Source organism: Apium graveolens, chromosome 9, assembly GCF_009905375.1.
Source record: "Apium graveolens cultivar Ventura chromosome 9, ASM990537v1, whole genome shotgun sequence".
In the NCBI taxonomy this organism is placed as follows: Eukaryota; Viridiplantae; Streptophyta; class Magnoliopsida; order Apiales; family Apiaceae; genus Apium; species Apium graveolens.
In genome coordinates, this window is record NC_133655.1 from 285,028,735 (window position 1) to 285,052,155 (window position 23,421).

At 32.8% G+C, this 23,421-nt stretch overlaps 1 long non-coding RNA gene across 1 annotated transcript; it reads left to right on the forward strand.

Annotated features, from left to right (window-relative positions):
- Positions 1 to 20,524: 20,524 nt before the first annotated feature.
- LOC141683123 (uncharacterized) lies at positions 20,525 to 23,197 on the forward strand. The gene is made up of 3 exons (XR_012560119.1): positions 20,525 to 20,655; positions 21,166 to 21,845; positions 22,514 to 23,197. It is a non-coding gene; the product is annotated as an uncharacterized LOC141683123 (long non-coding RNA).
- The last annotated feature ends 224 nt before the right edge of the window (positions 23,198 to 23,421 follow it).

Genomic DNA, 23,421 nt, shown 5'->3' on the forward strand with positions numbered 1-23,421 from the left:
TTTGCTTTAGTGAATCCTGGTAGGAGTGTATTTGATCTTCCTTCTGATATCAAGTTAACTTGAGCTGTGTCAGAGGTTACTTGCTTCTTTTGAATATCAGAACTTTTAATTTCTTGACTCTGAACAACTTGAGCTGTGTCAGAGGTTGTTTTAAGAACTTTTCTTGAAGTCAGAGCAAGATTATCTTTCTCATCAGTAATTTCTTCATCTTCAGGAGGTACATAGACTTTAACAGGTTCACCAACCTTTTCTTTACCCTTGGATCTTGGGTCTATCTTTGGTTGTGATTTAGCAAATGTTGCTTCAGTTTGTGCCTTTTCTTTAATCACAATACCTTTCAGTTTTGGAAGTGACTTTTTACCAGAAGCTTCGGATTTAGATGTGACTTTCTCTGATTTAAGTCTAGCTTCTTCTTCCTTTAAACTTTCCAAGTCCATTCCTGGATTTTCTTGAAGAAATAACTGTCTTGACATTTCTTCATCAAGATCTAGAAGTTCATCAGAATTTATTCTTTTACCAGTATCAGAACTTAATCTCTTTCCAGTATCAGAACTTATCCCGTGACTTGTAATTTCAGCATTTCTTGATGAGAATCTTTTACTTTGACTATGACCTCCACCCATTCCAGAGTTTCCTTGGTCATCTTTTTCATCATCCTTTCCTTGCAGTGTCTTGTCATCCTTGCATTTGGACTTAATCACTTTCTCCCCCTTTTTGGCATCAGCAGGAAGTAGAAGAGAGATAAGCAATTCCACTGAAGATTGGATTTCTGTCAGTTGTGATTGCTGAGAAGCTTGATTTTGCAGAATTTTATCAATCTGTGCTTGTTGGCGATCTTGAGTCTTCTCAATATAAGCAATCCTGTCCATAGATGGTTGAAAGAACTTTTTCTTATCAAGTTTCCAAACTTGTTCTTGTTTGATAAAGTTCTCCTGAATCTTGTGTATTTCGGCATGAGTAATTGAATGAAGACCTTGTAGATTTTTAGTACTCAATGCAGTGACACGAAGCTGAGCTTTGAAATCATCAGAATTTAACATTTCATCAGCTTTAGTAAAGTGCTCAGTAAGATGTAACGCAGATGGAATACATGAGACTGAGTTCCATTCCTTAGTCCACTCCTGTCCTGCAGGAGTTTCACTCCAAGGCACTGGTGGTTCCTCTGTAACATACTTCTTTACTAGTTCAGACTTTGAAAGAGGAATTTGTCCTGAAGGACCTGTTGCATCAGTATTTGCAGTTGGAGCAGCATCACTAGTATCCCCAGCATGTGCAGCATCAGAACTTATAGAATCAGTATCATCTGATATAATAGCAGTGTGAGTAGCAATGGAGGCGTCAGCATCCTCTAATTGCTGATCTGATGCTAAGTTCTGATCAACAGCCAAATCCTGATGCTCACCTAAAGTCTGATCATCAGTGTCTAGATGCAGAGAAGGTGACTTAGATAATTCCGGAGTTTTAATAGCATCAGTAACAGTTGTTGGCAAAAGATTTGTTGTTGTTGGAGCTTCTAAGAAAATTACTCCAGGCACAACTAAGTGTTGATCAGCATTATCAGCACTTGTGCCTTGATGACCAAGAGACACAGATGGGAAATTAGCCTTGTCAGATACAGTTTCCTGAGATTGAGTGGATGGAGAAGAAGTAACTGGAGCAAATTCTTTTTCTTGTGAGATCAGAGATTCCTGATCCCCTTCCTTAGCTGCTTCCTCTTCATCATCTGAAACTGGCCTTTTTGCCCTCTGTTTCTGGTATGTCCTTGGTAATTTAGAGTCCTTGGAAGTGTCAGGAATTGTCATTTTTCTAAGCCTCTTGAGAAGCTTAGATCCTCCAAGTTCAGAATCCTTCTGAGAAATCTTTTTCTCAGCTGCAGTTACCACAGGTTCTGAAGAAAGAATCGGTTCCTCAGAATCTGAGTCATCTCTCAAGGTGATCCTCCTCTTCTTCTGAGGTGTGTGAGAAACAGTCTTTGTTCTCTTTGGCTTGGAAGATATAGGTTTCACATAGGACTTGAGATATGTTCTGAGAGATGGTTGAGAGGTTTGAGGTGGCTGAGTAGAGATGGTAGGTGCTGATGAACCAGGTTCTGATGTTTGAACATCAGGATAAAGTGCAGTGTACTTAACAGGATCATAGGTGATTAAGGCTTGTTTGACAGATAAAGGTATTAAGAGGGGTCTTAACACAGCCTTTTTATTATCAGAAGATAATAAATCAGTAAAAGCTCTCTTAGCTATTCTGAAAGATGGAATGAGATCACCAAAATTTTGGGGGGAATTATAACAAAAATTATAAATAAGCTGACAAAATCTTGCAAAATATACAGTATTGCGATCTTCTGTCATCCTATCCCCAATAGAACCCAAAACTGCACGTGCATAATCAAAATCAGTGTGATTTAGAAGTGCATACCCGATTTGTTGGCTGAATATGGGAATTGCATCAAAATTTGTACATTTGTTGGCGAAAGCTTTGGTAATGCAATCAAAGAAGAAACTCCATTCCCTCCGTATGAAGGATCTCTTCAACTGTCCAAGCTTGGTCAATGTCCCTTCATATCCCAGACTAACCATCATATTTTGAAGAACTGAGTCATCAACAGTAGAATAAACACAGTCCTCAGGAAGCTGTAATGCCTGTCTAACCGTAGACAGAGTCACAACATACTCATTTTCCCCTGATGAAAATATTAAACTTGGGGACCCGTGAGCACCACCATTGTCATATACTCCACTCCTCCAAAACTCCAGTACTTGAACCCCAGAAATTGATGTAGGCTCAGTTAGAGCAAACCCAATATCAGAACTTGTGAGAAAGTCTTGAATAAAATGAAATTCAGAGGGTGCCTCTGTAGTGTGTAGTATCGCAGAGAAGTTATTAGGAACAAACTTTGCTCCATCAAAGAAAATGTCCTTGGGTGCCATTATGTTTTGATAAGAAAACGGTAACCTGTAATGTGTTTGAGAAAATGCCTCTGAAAAGAAAATCGTCAGAAGATGAGAGAGTTTAAAAGTAAAGAGAGAGATAAAATATAATTGTAAATAAAAGATTTGACAATCTTTGCTCTCTTTTACTTATACACAAAAAGTAACCGTTGAGGACACATGGCAGACATGCATTTAAAAGTAGTGGGAAATACCTTGACACCTGTTTTACATAGAGAAAGCAAAAAGTAATGGGCACGGTAAATAAGGAATAATTACCACCCACTTGCAGTTTTTCAAGGAAAAACAAACCGTTTCACTTACCTAGATTCCATTAATCAAGGTGAATCAGTTTTAATTTAAAATTGAAACTGTTCCCACTAATTCAAATATTTTACTCTGCAATATTAATATTCCGAGAAAAAAAAACTGTGTGTGAGAATGAGTAAAATCAATCAGTTAAGTAAGTACTGATAAAACAGTATCAGAACTTAAAATCAGACACAATTTATACGATCATCAGAATATTTATCAGGATTTATCAATGCATATCAAAATTTCTCAGAGACAAGATCATAAGACTTAAAACAAATTCCATTAATATATCAAAATAATACATTGATGAAATTGAAATTACATCAGAACTTTTACATTCTTGTCCTAAGCTTCTAAATCTAACATCAACAGCCTTAGTCCTAGCTAAGAAGCCTGACAAAGCTGAGGATGAAGAAGAACAGGAAGAAGACGAGATTAAGTCATCTTCCTCTTCCTATCTTCGACAAACAAGATAGCGAGTCGAATGATTCGCTCTTGCTGACGGATAGCTTCCCGCCGTTCCGCCTCCAATCGATCAAGATGAAGCTGGTAGTCCATCTCGAAGAACAGAAGTTGGTTCAGCACCGCCTGTGGGACAGAGCCCCATATCTCTTCAGGAATGGCAGTTACATGCCACTCCTGCTGCCAGTCGGCGCAGCTTAGCTCCATATGAAAATTTTGGTAATTCAAAAACATGTTGTATCGAACCATGATGCTTTTGAAAAAGAATATGAAGTTAAGATTGTGAGAAAAATTGATGAAAGGGCTAAAGTGAAGTGGCTGATTATATAGGCAAGAGAATGCCAGGAGACGCGAAGATATTTAATGCTGACAGATAGAGTTAAGTCTACCTCGTCTCCCTAGACTTGAAAAAGAATAATAGTCATTGAAAAGGAATGTGCACTTGTAAGAAGAGTGAACTGTTCAAGGACGAGTGCCATTATGTTTTAACCATAGACTATTAATCTTCCACTTCAACATTTCGAAATTAATCTGAGACTGTTACCAAATTTTACTCACAGATAAGTCAAGTAAAGGGTTAGACTGAAAAATCAGAACTTAGACCTATACCAGAACTTAACAGTCATCAGAACATAATGTCTTAACTTGAACAAGGAATATCTATCTTAGTAAGTTTTCATACAAGTTCTGAGTTATAGTCTTCAGGACTTAATCATCAGACCATATAACTAGAACGTGTCCTCAGAATTTGTGCAAAGGGACACAGTGACTGTTTGTCTAAAAGAACATAGACCACCACAAAAATTTCATCATTCATATGGAGTGATTTGTGTGTGCATTAAGCTAAATAACTAATAAAGAGTAAAGTCTGATTTACTTCAGTACATCTTAGAAATAAGTCATAATTAAAATTTTGCTAAAGAGCTGTCATTATCCTGAAACTTACTGATAAATGAGTTCATGCATGAGTCCACCTCAACTGTTTTTGTGCTAATTTTATGCATCTTTAAAATTCTCTTTTACAGTGGCTTCTCAGTGTAAGTGAGTCACGACTGCTTATCAGAATTTATGCTATTATCAGAGTATTTCTCCAGTAATCATAGAGTGTGAACAGTCACCAAGAAAAATATTTTGCTTTTCTAATGCATATTTACTTAATACCAGCTATGCACTTGGGTCGTCCCATTCACATTTTTACTCTAGATCTCAAAGGAGTACCTGATATTATTCTTTGATTTTTTTTTTCTTTTGATAAGTGAGGTTTATCAGCACTTAGTACATTCAGCAGTTTTACTAGAATTAGAACTTAAACAGATGAGTAGCATTATTCTAATTTTGGACTTAGTAATAAGATGAATAAAGTAAACTAAACTAAGCTCAAGTATCAGAATTTGCTTGTGTCATAAGATTTCCACAGAAATAATTACTTCTTTCATGGGATCATTTGTTTATTGAAGACTAGTAGGTCAGTATCTAGCACAATTATCCTCATAGGATCGAATGATTACTTAAACAGATATATCACTTATTAGAGTTAAGAGATATGTATCAGACAACAGTCAGTAATTAAAAACATTTATCAATTAATGCACAGAATGTACAAAGAGATTAATTCTGTAAATACTGATCATAAAGTCTGATAACATAGAACAAGTTTAAGCAGATTTAGAGAAAGAACATGAAATCATTCCAAGTTCATTTACCAATTTTGTAAAGGTAGCTTCACATAGTGGTTTTGTGAAGATATCTGCTACTTGTTGATCTGTGGGAACAAAATGCAATTCCACTGTACCTTCATCCACATGTTCCCTGATGAAATGGTACCTGATGCTGATGTGCTTTGTCATAGAGTGTTGAACTGGATTACCTGTCATAGCAATAGCACTTTGATTATCACAGTAAATAGGGATTTTGAAATATGTTAACCCATAATCCAGTAACTGATTCTTCATCCAAAGAATCTGTGCACAGCAGCTTCCTGCAGCAATATACTCTGCTTCTGCAGTTGATGTGGAAATTGACTTTTGTTTCTTGCTATACCAAGAAATCAACCTGCCTCCAAGAAATTGGCAGCTACCACTTGTGCTTTTCCTGTCAATTTTGCAACCTGCAAAATCTGCATCTGAGTAACCTATTAATTTAAAATCTGATTCTCTAGGATACCATAATCCTAGATCAGCTGTTCCTTTAAGATACTTAAAGATTCTTTTTACAGCTGTTAAGTGAGGTTCTCTTGGATCTGCTTGAAATCTTGCACAAAGACAGGTAGCAAACATGATATCTGGTCTACTAGCAGTTAGATAGAGAAGTGAGCCAATCATACCTCTGTAATCAGTGATATCTACTGAATTACCAGTATCCTTATCCAGTTTTGTTGCAGTGGCCATGGGAGTGGATGCACTTGAACAGTCTTGCATTCCAAATTTCTTCAGCAAGTTTCTGGTATACTTAGATTGACAAATAAAAGTTCCTTCTTCACTCTGCTTGACTTGAAGGCCCAGAAAATAACTAAGTTCTCCCATCATACTCATCTGATATCTTGACTGCATTAGTTTGGCAAACTTTTTGCAAAGTTTGTCATTTGGAGACCCAAAAATAATATCATCAACATAAATCTGGATCAAAAGTAAGTCTTTGCCATGGTTGAGATAGAACAGTGTTTTGTCAATAGTTCCTCTGTTGAATCCACTTTCCAGAAGAAACTGAGCTAAAGTCTCATACCATGCTCTAGGAGCTTGCTTAAGTCCATAAAGTGCTTTATCAAGCCTGTAGACATAATCTGGATGTTTGGAATCTACAAAGCCTGGAGGTTGTTCAACATATACTTCCTCTTCCAATTCTCCATTGAGAAAAGCACTTTTCACATCCATTTGAAAGACAGTAAACTTTTTGTGAGCAGCATAAGCCATGAATATCCTTATGGCTTCTAACCTAGCAACTGGCGCAAATGTTTCATCATAGTCAACTCCCTCCTGTTGAGAATATCCTTTTGCAACCAGCCTTGCCTTGTTCCTTACAATTATGCCATCACTGTCAGTTTTGTTTCTGAATACCCACTTTGTACCAACAACCGATCTATTCTTAGGTCTTGGCACTAAGGTCCAGACTTTGTTTCTTTCAAATTCATTCAACTCTTCCTGCATTGCTTGCACCCAATCAGCATCTTGAAGAGCTTCTTCCACTTTCTTTGGCTCAGACTGAGAGAGAAAAGAATTGTAAAGACATTCATTCGAAGTACCTGTTCTAGTTCTGACACCTGCCTCAGGATTTCCAATTATCAAATCAGGTGTATGTGATTTTGTCCACTTCCTTGCAGATGGAAGATTTTCTCTAGAACTGGATGCTCCCCCATGATTCATGCTGTCTTCGGTTTCATTTTCTGATGCTCCCCCTGAAACTATGCTCTCTGAGTTGGATCCTTCAGTATTTAGATTTTCAGTACTGTCAGTACTTGGCTTATCAGAACTTGACGAATCAGAATTTGAAGAGCCATATGTATGTTCTGATGCTTCTTGAGATGTGATAATATCTTGAGTATGCTCCCCCTGCATTGGTGCATCTTCCTTTGACGTAGTCACCACAGTTTCTATAACATCAGAGTTTAATCCATCAGAATTTACAGTATCAGGACTTAGACTTTTAGGACTTGAGGTATCAGAATATGAATCTTCATTTTCAAATCTCAGCTGATCATGATCAATGCAATCTTCAAGTCCAGTGATCTTCTTGTCATCAAAAGAGACATTGATAGATTCCATGACCACTTTTGTTCTCAAATTATAGACTCTGAAGGTTTTTGTAGAAAGTGGATATCCAACAAAGATTCCCTCATCAGCTTTTAGATCAAACTTGGATAGCTGTTCAGGATGAGTCTTGAGAACAAAACACTTACATCCAAATACATGAAAGTATTTGAGATTTGGCTTCTTGTTCTTCACCATCTCATATGGTGTTTTTCCATGCTTGTTAATGAGTGTTGCATTTTGAGTAAAACAAGCAGTCTGCACAGCTTCAGCCCAGAAATAGGTTGGAAGCTTTGCTTCTTCAAGCATTGTTCGTGCAGCTTCAATGAGAGTTCTATTCTTCCTTTCAACAACTCCATTTTGCTGTGGAGTTCCAGGAGCAGAAAATTCCTGCTTTATTCCATGATTTTTGCAGAACTCTTCCATTATCAGATTCTTGAATTCAGTGCCATTATCACTCCTCAAAATTTTCACAGAATCTTTGATCAATTTATCCAGATGTTTGACATGATCAATCAGGATAGATGCAGTTTCACTTTTTGTGTGCAAGAAATACACCCATGTGTATCTGGTGAACTCATCTACTATGACCAACGCATATTTCTTCTTTGCAATAGACATGACATTCACTGGACCAAATAGATCAACATGAAGTAGATAATAAGGCTCAAGAATTGATGATTCAGTCTTGCTCTTGAATGAAGATTTTCTTTGTTTAGCCTTCTGACATGAGTCACAAAGACCATCAGGAACAAACACTGATTTTGGCAGTCCTCTCACAAGATCTTTCTTGATCAGTTCATTTATCTTGTTGAAGTTTAAATGAGAGAGTTTCTTGTGCCAATTCCAGCTTTCTTCAGTTGAGGCTCTACTCACTAAACAGATTGCAGAACCGTCAGAACTTGTTGAAAGCTTAGCTTCATAAATGTTACCACGCCTGAATCCCTTCAGAACAATTTTTTCTTTAGATTTACTAACTATTTCACAATGTTCTGCAAAGAAATCAACATGATAACCTCTGTCACAGATTTGACTTATACTCAGTAAGTTATGTTTAAGTCCTGAGACCAGAGCTACATTTTTAATGATGACATTCCCAAGATTGATATTGCCATATCCCAAAGTTTTTCCAATGTTGCCATCTCCATAAGAAACACTTGGGCCAGCTTTCTCCACAAAGTCTGATAGCAGGGCCTTATTTCCAGTCATATGTCCTGAACATCCACTGTCCAGAACTAAAATATTTTTCCTGTTGCCCTTTGTTTCAGCAGCTTCAGAACTGCTCTCAGAACTTTGTTTATCAGCATTTGCCATCAATGCATAGTTCTCCTCACTTTCAGAGTCTGAGGTGTCTGTCCAGCTTTTCTGCTTTGTGACAAGAGCTTTGCCTTTGTCACTCTTGGTCTTCTTGCAATCAGGAGATATGTGGCCTTTTTCACCACAATTATAACATTTAACATTAGCGTAATCTCCTCTGTCAGACTTTCCTCCTCTTGCTTCAGATCTTCTGAAATTCTTCTTATCAGAACTTATGCCTTTCCTGGAAAACTTATTTCCCTTCCTGTATGCAATCTTTGTGATTCCCTTCACCATAAGAGCACACAGCTTCATCATCTCCTCATCAGCATCAGTTTCAGGCAAGCTTTCAGAATCTGAGTCATCATCACTCTCAGAACTTGATGACTCAGTATCAGACTTTATGATAAGAGCTTTACCCTTGTCTTTCTTTGAGGAAGGTGGTTTGGGGGATTCCTCTTCAGCCTTGAGAGCAACCGTCCTTGACTTTCCTCCTTTCCTCTTGCTTCTTTGTTCCATCTCAAGTTCATGAGTCTTGAGCATTCCATAGATTTCATCAAGAGTTGTTTCATCAAGATTGTAGTTGTCTCTTATTGTTGTTGCCTTCAAATCCCAACATTCAGGAAGAGCTAACAGGAATTTAAGGTTTGTATCTTCAAGATCATACTCCTTATTAACCAATGACAAGTCATTCAAGAGTTTGACAAATCTATCATATACATCAGTCAATGACTCATTAGTCCTAGAGTCAAAGTGTTCATACTCTTGAGTGAGTATTGTCTTCCTGTTCTTCTTAACTGTTTCAGTTCCTTGACACCTTGTCTCCAGTGCATCCCATATCTCCTTAGCAGTCTTGCAGTTGATTACCCTGTTTGACATTATATTATCAATGGCACTATGCAATAAGTGTCGTACCTTGGCATCCTTAGCAATAGATGCTATATCTTCAGCAGTGTAATCACTCTTTTCCTTTGGTACGGTCTTTGCTGCTTCACCTGCAACTACAACAGCGAGCTTGGTAGGTTTGTGAGGCCCTTCCTTGATTCTATCAAGGTATTCTGGATCTGTTGCTTCCAGAAACATGGTCATCCTTACCTTCCATATGGGATATTCAGATGGTCTCAATATGGGAACTCTGATAGTCTCATATCGACTCTGAGTTGATGTCTTTGACGATTCCTCAGTTTTGGTAGGCTTAGTTGGAGTTTCTGTGTCAGACATGATTGTGTTTGGATCTTTAACTGTATGTGTGTTAACAGAAGGCTCTGATACCACTTGTTAGGTCACACTTTCACTGTAGAGGGGGTGAATACAGTGTTTATTACAATCAAATCAAACTTCAAGAACTTATGTAACAGAAAACAAACTTTATTGAAACAATAAACTCTGTTACAATCTGAAACTGTTATCTCTCAGTGATGAACAAAATATCACGAGAGCTGCTAGGGTTACAGTAAATAATATTCTCGATAATGATAACACTTATAGTGTAAACCCTATGTCTGTGTTTATATATTACACAATTACAAGATAATCGCTAATTGATATGGAATATAATTCTGCTTCCTAATATATATCAATCAGATATCTTTCCTTCCAAGTATTCTATTCTTTACGGAATTCCTTCTTCATGCATATCTCTTCTTATGTTTATCTTGATCTTCTTAACTTTAATCAGCTACTGTCCTTATCTGATCGTCCTTCAGCACTTAAGTTCTGACACCTATCTCCTGATGCTTATCTCCTGATAACATAAGTACTGATATCCCTTAAGTCCTGACGTCCAGTATAAGTACTGATCAGTTAAGTACTGATTTGTTCTGTTCAAATAAGATCTGAAATCTAAACATAAAACATATTAGCCATGACATTATCAAATATATCTAACACATGTCCGACAAAGGAGAAGAAGAAACACAGAATCTGGATCCGAAGCCACAACCCCCGACCACATCACAGATACATTTTATATTTTAAATTATATTTAATTGTAAATCCTTATTTAAGTAGTAATTTTTAAGTTAATATATATTTATCATAATATATATAATTTATAATTATTTTTTTTGACTAATTTGTCTTATATGCCTTACAATTGAGTATCTGTCCTAACAAATTTCGGGGTTGAGCGAGAATCGAACCCACGACCTGGGACAACAAAAGATAAGTTCTTAACCACTTGAGCTATCTCATCGCGCTCAAGAAATTTATAATTATTTTAATTGAAATTTTATATTAGATATAATAATTTATTTGCAGTATACCGCTCAAGAAAAATACAAAAGGTTTAACCGGATTTCAAAAATCAAATCGTTCACGTGACTTTCAGAAAATTAATCAGAAATTAATCGTTAAAATCGGGGATCTTTAGAACCATTAAAGGTTTAATCGGGTTTCAAAAATCAAATCGTTCATGTGACTTTCAGAAAATTAATCAGAAATTAATCGTTAAAATCGGGGATCTTTAGAACCATGCTTGACCTCGGAGTCTGATGCCATGACACTAATGAAAGAGAAAAATAGATGTGGAATTTAAGATTTTACAATGATACTGACAAAGTAGTGAGTAATTTGTGGGTTCACTTCTCTACATTGGGCCGGATCAGTAGTTTTATAGGACTGTTGCAACTTCTTTAACATTTTCCTGCCCGCTATGATCCAAATCCAAAAGTACATTTACCATCACAAGCCCAGTTTTTTTAAAAACTTTTTTGATGTCTGATTCATTAAGCTATGCATGTCTCTCGTCTGAAACATATTCCTCATATACTTGTAGAGGACAGAGGTGCACAAAAGGTTCACCGGACCGGGCTTTGACCGGGCCGAATTTCAATTGGGCCTTAAAAACCCCAGGTTTTGATCGGGCCGGGCTTTTTGGGTTTTGACTTTGACCGGGCCGGGTCGGGCTTTCGGAAAATGTCAGAGCCCGTTTGGGCACTCGAGGCGGGCCTCACTGGGCTTTTTTTTCGTGCCGGGCTTTTTTCTAATACAAATGAGATTGAGTTTTATTAGAGATTCCGAAGACTACATATGTTATCAACTTGATTATCGTAAAAATGTATTAATTTGCATGAAATATTTTATGAAAACATTACTTCGTTGAAAATATTAAAGTTTGGCAAAAAATAAACATGTTTATAAAATAATATGTTTTATCAATATTATCCAAATATATACAGTGTACTTACTATATCTTCTTTCATTAATTCTACAATAAAGTATATTAATAATATTATTAATCACGAATATGTAAATATATATGCGTTTAAAGTATTATTTATATTTATAATAAATGTAAATTCATAAATATATAAGAAAATATATTAGAATAATCATATTTTAACTGGGTTTTTCCGGGCTTTTAATCAGGTCGGGCCAAAGACCGGGCCGGGCCGAAACCTGGACTTTTAACCTAAAAATATAGGGTCCGTCGAGGCCCTAAACCCGGGACCAGGCCGGGCTTGACCGGGATTTGACCGGATCGGGCCGAGTCAGGTTTTCGGGTTCATGCTTTTTGTGCATCTCTATAGAGGAATAATATTCAGCGGCAAAAGAGTGCACACACTACCAGCTTTGTAATATAAATTATTGGCATGTTTGGCAAATCGTTTAAGTCAGCTTATTACTTATAAGCCCACAACAACTTTCTATAAGTGTTTGTCGACCCAAATTATAAGTTGAAAGTCAGTTTATTGACTTATAAGCCCACAACAGCTTATTGATGAGTGTTTGTCGACCCAAATTATAAGTTAAATTTACACTTATAAGCTCATAAGTTGAATGTTAGTAACAACGTACTTTTTCTCTACTTATTTTTTATTTTTGATTTTTTATCAATTTTATTTTTAAAATATATTTTTCTAAATGTTAATCTAACTTAAAATATAAGAATTAAGATAATTATATTTAAAAATTATTTATTTTAGTTTATTTAAATAATTTTTTTTGACTTATAAGTTAAATTATCCAAACATTTGTATAACTTATAAACATTTATCAACTTATTACTTATCAATCATTTATTGAATTTAAGTTATAAATTATTTATTTTAAGATTTCCCAAATGGGTGGTGAACAATATGCAGGTTCCCTTCACTTTGGGCCGGATCATTAATTTAATGTGGACCGCTAAAACTTCTTAAACCTTTAGGCTATGATATAACTGCATCTTCAAATGTGTACTCAAAATTCAAATTTTGAGATAGTTTTATCCTAAATTATTTTAACTCGAAACTAAAAAGTGATCCAAATTTAAATTAGACTAGTTTAAATTTAAATTACTACTATTTATTATCCAAATATTTGTAATATAATTATATTAGTAATTGATTTTAGATATATTTAATTAAGATTGATATATAACTAAAACAATGATACATTATAAAATAAAATTTCAAAATATATATATTCTAGGACACATGGAATTTAAAAACTTAGAATAAAAAAAATACAAACAAAGATAATTTCAAGATAATACAACTTAAGAGGCTAAATTTATATTATGTACCATTTGATCAGTTTTTGAATTTTCGTGTAACACTTTATCTTTATCATATTGTGTTTGTTATTAATATAATTCAGAATGAAATTAACTAATATTTTTTTTAAAATCCATAAAATTAAGATATATGAAGATAATAATGATAAATAAATTTAAATTTAATTATTTTGAATCATATGATTAGAATATAAATTGTATTCCACCCGAAAATTTAAATTAAGTAGTGATCCAAATTTGGATATTCCATTGAAATTTGACCTAAGTATCACGAGTAGAAAGATATGTGATGAATTGGTTCAAAATTCTAACCGGTAACCTCTCTAGGAAGCCAAATTTAGTCTTTGACCGAATAATGTTTGACGTATCTTGTTTAACTTTAACTTAAACCCAACACAAGTGGTTTTTAAACACGAATTATTTTAATAATATAATTTATCTCAATATTATTCTAGGAGCAATGCTACTTATTCCGAAAAGAATATTAATTTTTTTCTTAGATAACTCATATAGTTTTTTTTATTTGTTAGTTTCTCGTAGGGGACTCATTTCATTTTACGTAAAAAGAACCTTTTCAGGAATGATTTCACGAACTTTATCATTTCTCTTATATTAGTTTAGTTCAGATTTTCCTACTTTATTTCCGGTAATTATTTCGATTTTTACTTATTTTTCAGATTTTTAATATTTTTGTTAACTCACATTAAAATATTAAAATATGTTAAATATCTTTTCTTGATGTATTAGTAATTCTTCTGATCATCGCAATCGCAAAAAAACTTTTATCAAATCATTATATAAACTGAAGTATGACATATATACCATACATCATAATCCAATGAATAAGTGTATAAATATCAGTTTTCTCAACTATCTCAACCTTAACTAATTAGTTTATACTACATTTTGACTTATAAATATATAAATTAGACTGATGTTATAATTTATACATACATTCAATTAGTTATAACATTCCCACAATCATAAAAAATTGGTGCATTTCTTCATATAGGTAATTAAATTAAACATGAATACTTAATGCATTCGTAAATTATTAATGCTTGTTTAGAAAGTTCGTATAAAATATCATTTATTTTCGTTCGTATATTTCGTGATAAAGAGTAACCCGCTAAAATGAAAAGATCGATAAATATGAGACCTAAATTAAAAGTTTTATGTTTTGAATTAGACTCAAATTTGAGCAATCGCATTATTAATGGCTAGCTAGACACCCTTGCACAGTCATCTCGTGTTTCACAAGATTGGAACTCTCAAAAAATATATATTATACTAGAATTAAAAAATAGCATTATTAATTACTAGTTAAATACCCTTATTGGAGCACTATTTTCGACAATTTTAAAATCCTAAATATTTCATAAAAAAAGTGAATAAGATACCACAGGAGTATTGAATACCAAAGAACTAACTATGTGCAACATATGAAAGAACTAAAACCACCTAACAGTGGCTAGATCATGAGCATTTTGAGCAATCTACCTACATTGTTACAACTTCCGAGTTTAAACACGCATTTACCGAGCGAGTCTAAATTAGAAACCAGTTAGAATTTTTTTTGATAGAAGTAATGACATTTTAGCAATCAGATTTTGTAATAAAATTGGTTCAACCTTTGCTAATAGAAAGCTTTAAACTGTCATTAAAGACTTGAAATCATTGTTATAAAAATCGAGAATCGGAAAATATCAATGGATGTACTGATATAGGATTAATCGGAGGAAAAATCAGATACATTTTATATTTTAAATTATATTTAATTTTATATCCTTATTTAAGTAGTACTTTTTAAGTTGAGATATATTTATCATAATATATAATTTATAGTTATTTTAATTTAATTGAAATTTTATATTAGATATAATAATTTATTTGCAATATACCGCTCAAGAAAAATACATAAAGATTAATCGGATTTCAAAAATAAGATCGTTCATGTGACTTTCAGAAAATTAATCAGAAATTAATCAGAAATTAATCGTTAAAATCAGGGACTTTGTAGCCATGCATAACCTCGGCGTCAGATGCCATGACACTAATGAAAGAGAAAAATAGTTGTGGAATTTAAGACTTTACAACGGTTCACTTCTCTACATTGGGCCGGAACAGTAATTTTATATGGACAGTTAAAATTTCTTTAACCTTTTCCTCCCCGTTATGATCCGATCCAAACCCAAAAGTACATTTACCATCACAAGCCCAATTTTTTTTATAACTATTTTGATGTCTGATTCATTAAGCTATGCATGTCTGTCGTCTGATACATATTCCTCCTATACTTGCAGAGGAATAATATTCAGCAGCAAAAGAGTGCACACACTACCAGCTTTGTAATGAAGAATTTTGAAATGTCCCGCTCTTCCGAACATAAACATCTTCCGAACTACTCCCTCTGTCCCTTCCCTTGCAATTATTTACATTTTCTAAAGAGTGTCTGACACGCATTTTAAGGTGCATATATAAAGTATAATTCTGTAATTTTTTTTACAATTTTGTTTTTCTGAATAAAAATTAAAACATTCAACTTTTATTTAGAAAAAGAAAATTATGAAAATAAGTTACATAACTATACTTTTTATGCACTTTAAAATGCGTGCCGAACACTTCATCAGAAATGTAAACAATTGTAAGGGATCGAGGGAGTACTATTTATTTATCTAAATCTTTTTAATATAATTATATTAGTAATTGTTATTAAATATAATTTAATTAAGATTGATATATAACTAAAACAACAATACATTATAAAATAAAATTTCAAAATATATAAATTCTAGAATACATGAAAATTTAAAACTTAGAATAAAAAAAAATACAAACAAAGATAATTTCAAGATAATACCACTTTAAAGAAGCTAAATTTTATTTTATGTACCATTTGATATTTTCGAATTTTTATGTAACACTTTATCTTTATCATATTGTGTTTGTTATTATTATAATTCAGAATGAAATTAACTAATATTTTTTAAAATACATAAATTTAAGATATAGGAAGATAATAATGATAACTAAATTTGAATTTAATTATATCTGAATCACATAATTAGAACATAAATTAATTCCACCCAAAAATTTAAATTAACTAGTGATCCAAATTTGTATATCCCATTGAAGTTTGACTAAGGCTCAAACGATTGCTGTTAGAAAAAGTGCTGCTGGAAAAAGTGCTGTTGTAAAAATCAGATGACTGTTTGGTAATTTTTTTGATTTGTATATGTTTTGATGCAAAAAATTAAAAATAATGATGTTTTTGGTAAAGTTTGATGGTGAAATCAGCATCTGCTTCCCGCAACAGCTGAAAATCAGCTTTTTCTAAAAACATGAGGGGACTTACTTTCTCTAACAGCAGCTTTTAAGTCAAAAATACTTTTCAGAAAAGCAGTTTTTAAATTTTACCAAACAGTTTTTTAACTGCTTTTCAGCGAAAAGCTGCTGTTGCTGTCTGTAACAGCAATACCAAACACACCCAACCCTAAGTATCACATGTAGAAAGATATGTGATGAATTGGTCCAATACAAAGTTTTTTGTGATCGAATAATGTGCCTGTTTGACAGGGTAATCGTTTTTCTTAAATGGGTTTAAAGCCCATTTCCTGTTTCTACTTACTGTTTGGCAAGTTTATGATAATGATCATATATTCACTTATATGCTGATAATTAGAAAGGGGGTCGAGTGATATATTCCCGATTTCACGTTTCATTTTTTCCATTTCAGCTTACTTTCCTTTTGTTTATGTTGAACACCAGCTAACTCAATGTCTTGATATTTTGTTATTATTGTATATTCCCCGCAATTTGCTCACCAACTTATAAACTATAATTAAAATATTAGTAAAGTGTCTAAATTATTACTCCCTCGTATTTTATTTTTGTATTGTCAAATTGACCGAACTTTGATCAAAATTTATAAATATTTTATAATGATCTAAATAAAAAAAATTATATCATTAAAAATATATTTAATCTACTTTAATAGATAAATTTTTATTTTTTTAAATAATATAAAAGTCCGTTCACACGGCAGTTATCTCACATTCAAGTTAGTTATGTTCAAAATAAATTGAAACTTATATTCTTGACACAATGATTTGTATAATTTTGTTAAGTTGACTATTTTTCCATCAAGTCTTGAGAAGACAACACGAAAAATATAATCTTAGTTTTTTCCTGGCCTCCATCGGTATGTATTATGTAATATCTGAAATATATCGTGTAATTATTTTTATCAATAAATGAATATTATGTGAATATTATATACATTTTTGGTAAATTATCTGTTAAGTGGTGTTAAGTGTTATCTGTATTTGGTATATATATGTGATAGAAATTGTGAATTTTATTTTTCATATATCTAAAATAAAGTATAGATTATTTTGATATTTTTTTAGCAAATTATATGTCATTATATGATTTTATAAATGATTTATAGATTTAATTAATTATTTTTTAAATTAAATATTAATTATTTTGATTATTCGGGAATCATCTAAATTCAACGATTTTTACGTTTTTGCTACCCGGAAGTTTCAGAAAAACTCATTTTTAGCCGAATTTGATTATTTTGAGTATTTTTCGTGTTTTGACTTTTTCGATCCGGAGTACGGTTTTACCTGTACGATTCTCGGTACAAATTTTACGATACTATTTTCGTTTCGGTAAATTGATAAAACCTGTATTTTCGAGATACATGATATTTTGATTAAACAATTATATTACCTTCTCGTAATTCGTGTAACCAAAAGCGCTGAGCCCAAGCCTGTATCTTTTAAAGCCCGATTTTGACGTTTATCCTAAAAACCGGTATCGAATTGGATCAGTTTTATCAATACTTAGCGATTAAGTATTCTATTTTATATCCGATATGATCCAACGAGATACCGATATTTCTTAAATATAAATAGACAATACAATATCTTATTTTATACAGATAAACACAAATAATCAGTAAAATTATATAATTATCCAGAGAAATCAGTAAAATTCATAGTATTCTTCGTAATCAAACCAAGAAACGAAGGCGTTAGCGAACTCGGATTTTGGCGTTTGAGTAATCAAAACGAAGCTCTTGAAGTGTAGAATCAAGTTCTGTAATCTATTCACCTGCAGATTCAACCAGTAGTTTTCCAATTTGCAATCTCAAGATTATTTAAATAACAACTTCTGTCCTAAGTAGGGGAGAAAATTTGTACCACAACCACTGATTAGTCCGTTCACACGGCAGTTATGTCTCTTTCAAGTTATTTATGTTTAAAATAAATTGAAACTTCTGTTCTTGACACACTGATTAGTATAATTTTGTTAAGTTGACTAATTTTCCATCAAGTCTTTAGTCTTGAGAAGACAACAAGAAAAATATAATCTTAGCCTTTTCCTGGCCTCCATCTCAAGATTATATTGAGTATATTTAAAATCCGTAACAAATTTAATCAGAATAAACCAAACCAAACCGTCTCCATAATCCTTTCTTTAGGGAGAAAAAATTGTGATGAGTGACCGTGTTATACGAATAATTTATTGCTTCTGTATCCGCAACATTACCAATGATAAAAATAATACTACCTCCGTCCCTCCCAAATGATTTTAAGAAAAATGATAAAATAGTGGAGAAAAGTTAAAAAAGTGAATAAAGTAGTGGGACCGATTAATATTATATGTATAAAGTGGGTATAGTGGGGAGAAGTAGTGGATGTAGTTATTTTAAAAATTATAAAAACCTTACTATTTTTGAAAAGTTTGAAATGTAAATAATTGGAAGGGACATCCAAAAAAGGAAAGTATAAACAAATAGGAGGGAGTAATATACATTTAAACAGATACACGTCACATACATGCAAAAGACAAATTCGTGTTAAATCAAACAAAAACAGCAAAATCAACCGTCCAAAAAATGACCGCATTACAATCAAGAACTTGCTTTAAACCTAAAATCTGTTTCTCATATTGGTGTGCGCCACACATCAAAAAACAAAAAACAAAAAACTTGAAAATCTAAGCCAATCCTACTTCTACATTAAAATCAAAACTCAGTAAGAAAGAGTGATTCGTGTTGGACTACAACATGTTTTGTATTTATTTTTATGTATCAAAGTTTTCTCCAACCCCTCCATTAATTCGCTCTTTAATAGTATTATTTACTAGTACTTTAATAATGCTTCTATTAACTTTTAACTTCACAAATAAATACTAGTAACTAGTGATTAACTGATTTATGTAGCACATTCACATTTTTAAGACAATATCATGCAGATCTCATTACTACTTACAGGAAGTATTGACATCAATATTTTAGAAACATACATATATAATATCATGGAAAATATATGATATTTATGACTAATATCAAACCCTAAATTTGTTTTTAAACAGCTTTGTAAGGTTCACTTTGAAAAAAAATATATGTTGTACAAACTAATTAAAAATTTAATGAAAGAAAGAATTTTTTTTAATATTAATGTATTTGTGATTTATGAATTTTCAAATATCTCGTCTTTAATGTATTTTGATGGAATGACCTTTAAAAAAGAAAACAAAAGATTGATACCTTAAATGACAAGATTTACACTTTTCCTTAATAGAAATAATTAAATTAGAATCAGAAAGAAATCGCATTACAATAGACGAATAGGCTAACAAAGCACATTTTTTAAGAGGAGAAAGATCCTCACCTCAAATAACACAAAAGAAAAAATTATGAGTAACATTGTTATAATTCCCGAGTTTAAACACTACATTTTTAGATCATAATTAGGGAAACATTAAAACAAAGTGATCATGACTAGATTATGGGCAACATTGTAATGACTTACGTGTTTAAACACTACATTTCTAGTACCACAACCGGAGAACATATTACAAATGCTACGGCCTACGAGTTATCTAAACTAGAGCACTCGATCACTTGGATGTCCTTGTCTACGCTTACTGTACTAGCTCCAAAATTGCCCCAAAAAAGATGTTAAAAATGTTGTCCTCGTGTTTTTATTCATGGATTCTTATTGATGAAATAGGATTTCATTTCATTTAGATGATAATCAATGGTACGATTGACAACTTAATATTCGAGAACGCTTTGATAGATCACAATATTTTTTAAATTGGGTGTTTTGAATTTGGAACCCTAATTGGAACACTGTATGGTTTTATTAATTTATTTGAATTCGATTTATGCATGACTTTCCTACCTTCGGTTGTGCCTATTTAATCTTTCGTAAATATTTGTTTCTTATATTTAAATATACGGTTCATAATTATACTGTTTTTAATCTCATAATTGCATATGAAGAATGCCAATATTTTACGCACATCACAAGAGAAGGAGAAAGAATTATCACTGGAATTGAGGAGTATTACACAATTATACAATGAATATGCTGTTCCCTTCGAGTTGCGGGAGGTACATGTTTCTGCGCTTGTCACTTGTTATCTTCTTACATCATGTACATTCCTGTATAGTGTGCTTTATTACATTTCAAGTTTTTAGATGTATAGTATTGCCTTAGTACGTCTCTTGACACGTTGACCTTTACTGAAAAGAGAACTTACAGTTTAAAAGCCTTACGTATAGTGTGGATTGTGGAAGACCGTTAGATTTACTATCTGCTTAATGTTATATTGTTTTTCCGTGAGAAAGTTATTTTATTTCATATAGCAGAGTTGCATCTGAAGAATGCGTTCTATCTAATTGTCAGTACTGAATATTATAAAACTTAAGGCTTACTCCAATCCTTCTTTCCTTATCTTCTTGACAATTTCGGGTATCAATGGCCATGATAACTCCTAGAGTTTCTGGAGTTCAAATTACTTGGTAAACACATAATGGTGTTAATACTTAATACGAATACTATATTAATACTTTTTATTTGTAAATCATCATTTTATTTAGAGCACTAACATTATCTTTCAGGTTGTCATTTACTCGCTTGCTCGCACTGCATCACAACAAGGCTCTGGCAAAGTTGGGAGATGGCAAATTAACTAATATTTGTGTTGTACCTACTGAATTTGACATGATGAATTACTTTTTATGATGTATACTTCTGGAGACACTATGAACCTTCTGTTAACTGAAGTCGATTATATATTGAGTAACTAACCAAGCACGAAAATACTCAAAATTGTCAATCTTCAATATGCTGAACCATTTTAACAGAATAAGAAAAGTTAAATTATCTGCTATTCTACTACTCCGTTACTGTTATTTTCCCTCTTGCACCAGTATTTTTCATTGTAATATCTTGTTTCTTCAGTATCACATTATTATATATTAAAGTACTGTCCATTGGATGCCATCTGTGCATATCAGGTAAATCTTGGTAATTTATTAAATGTTACATTTTTCCCTATGGGTCTGTTCTACCCAACGATTTTAGTCCAGAAGTGTATCCTTCGCCGACACGATCTTGGAAAGTGATTATCTTCACTTATTTTATTATTTCTTTCTTTCACTTCAATTGTTGAAAATGAATAGCTTATTTATACTAATGATTTTACTTTAGGTTTGGCGATCACGAGGATATGCAGAAAGACACATGTTATATGGAGTGTCCCAAAAGAACAAACATGTCAAATGGATTTTACCCTGGTGTAAGTGGTGGAATGCCTATGCAAATTTCTTGTGCTTATTCTCTTGTTTTCAGTTATCGTGATGGCTCTTGTCTTTGCTGTTTTTTGTATATGTTATTTTTATCAAAAAAAACCTATTGCACAACGTCTTTCCTCATTGGACAAAGAAACAAGTTACAACAGTGCATCCAACCTCATTATCCATAATACAACTTTATTGCCAGAGTTTAAAGTTTACATAAGCTCTGCCATAAATCCTATTACCGGTATGATCGGAAGGCTTTTTAAAAAAAAATTTATATTATTGCATGTCATAGGTTGGACAACCAATATTAATATTTTGCGCACTTAAGCACATCCATCAAACCTCTTACACGGAAATGAGCATCATATTTAGGCATTAAAAGTATGTCGCTTCCTTTAAATTTGTCATTATTTTGAAAGTTCTAGGAATTAGATTAACCGTTGTGACTGTTTTAAAAGATAAAGCTGTTAGCTTATATAATTTGTGCCACGTGAAAATTGCAGAACAAGTGCTAATGTATCACCATCCACTATGTATCTTTGCCCTGATCTTCTTAACCTTCTTTGCAAGTTTATCTTGTTACTTTTTATTTTATTTTATTGTACTTAAAACAAGAATCTGTACAAAAATAATATGCTTTAACTATGCCTTTTTATGTACAAAGTGGCCCTAGTAAAATTGCAATTAAACGGATGAAAGCCGAGGGAGAGATGGGTGTCGAGAACAATTTCATCACAGAGGTATTTAACAAATTTCCTGAAATATCAGCTTAAGTCCTTAGAGCTTTCTAGTTTAGAACTTGTAGGAGATGCGAAATCCAAGACAAAATGATGTTTCTGTTACTTTCAAATTATTTGTAAACCAATTTCTCAGATTGAACTTATATCGTGATTACATCACTGGCATGTGGTACATTTGCTTGGATTCTGCTCAGAAAATCAAGGAAAGCACACATAGAGGTTACTAATATTTGAGCAAATGCCAAAAGGTAATCTGAGAGAACGCTTGAATGAGGCTACAATAGAGTTTCTTGTCTGGTGTATCGGGGTTTCTATTGCACTTGGAGCTGCTAAAGGCTTGGAGTATCTCCATAAAGCAGCTGCACCAAGAATTATGCACAAAGACATAAAATCTAAAAAAATTTAGAATCTATAATTCAAGCTCAAAACATTTTTACGGATCAATGTTGTTAGAAATATGTTGTAGGCTTGATGATAATTTAACCAAATACTCTAAGTAGATAAGTTAAATGATTTTTGTAACCATTATTAAATGGAGTAGCTTGTATTAAACAAGTTTGTAGCACATTTCTGTATTCAACAAACAACTTAGTAGTTTGGAAGTTGTAGTGAACTATTAGTCATGTTGACTACTAGAAAGATATACAAAATAGGTTGACTAATTGTATATAGAAGATGCCTTGTAATTTTGTATAAGTGAAAGATTGTCAACTTCTAAATGATTCATCATAAACGGATAAACTTAAAGTTTCAACAAATGACTCGAGACACTTTCAACAGAGAATCCACTTGAGGCTCAACGGATAACTCAAGAGAAGTATCAACGGATAAT